This window comes from Onychomys torridus, chromosome 1 (assembly GCF_903995425.1).
Source record: "Onychomys torridus chromosome 1, mOncTor1.1, whole genome shotgun sequence".
Lineage (NCBI taxonomy): Eukaryota > Metazoa > Chordata > Mammalia > Rodentia > Cricetidae > Onychomys > Onychomys torridus.
In genome coordinates, this window is record NC_050443.1 from 41894018 (window position 1) to 41894706 (window position 689).

The 689-nt window shown below is 52.1% G+C and overlaps 1 non-coding gene across 1 annotated transcript; it reads left to right on the plus strand.

The window, feature by feature from the left end:
- The first annotated feature begins 247 nt into the window (after positions 1 to 247).
- Positions 248 to 319, plus strand: Trnae-uuc. Its single transcript has one exon. It is a non-coding gene; the product is annotated as a tRNA-Glu (tRNA).
- The last annotated feature ends 370 nt before the right edge of the window (positions 320 to 689 follow it).

Consider the following 689-nt stretch of genomic DNA (forward strand, 5'->3'; position numbering starts at 1 on the left):
AGCTTTAGAAAAGATAGGCCAGTATGGGGGTTCCGTTTGAGCTCTCTTCAGCGCCAAGGACCAGAGCTGCAAAAAGCCACACTGCCTCAAAGGCGGGGAGAATGTCCCCAGCATTGCAGGGACTGTGCTTACGCAGCGCGGCTGCGCAGGCGTGGAAAGGGGCTGGCCAAGACAGGGCGGGGCTCTAGTAGGCGGGAGCAGCTATGAATGATTCAATAGACTTAAACAGTACCCCGCCTTCGTCAGTTCCCACATGGTCTAGCGGTTAGGATTCCTGGTTTTCACCCAGGCGGCCCGGGTTCGACTCCCGGTGTGGGAACAGTAGATATTTTTGTTCCTAAAGGCACCCTAAGGTTAACACACGGAACAAGGGCTTTTGATCACCGAACAATAGTTTGTACTTCACAATAAGGCATTTGTACTTCACAATAAGGCATACCGTGGTCAAGCTGTTATGTTCAATACAGCTCACTGGTCTTTGTTTGTATGGCCCGGCAGCTGCTAAGCAGGTGAAGAATTTGGAAACAGGATCGGAGATAGAAGGAGCCACACTTCAGGAGGTGCCTAGCTCCAGTCCAGTAGGTTGGGAAGGGAGCTTTCTGAAGGGGGTCACTAAGGCTGAGATACTAAGGGAGCAGCTTCCCAGAAGAAACAGCCTTAGCAGAGGAACTGTGCAGGACTCCAAAGGG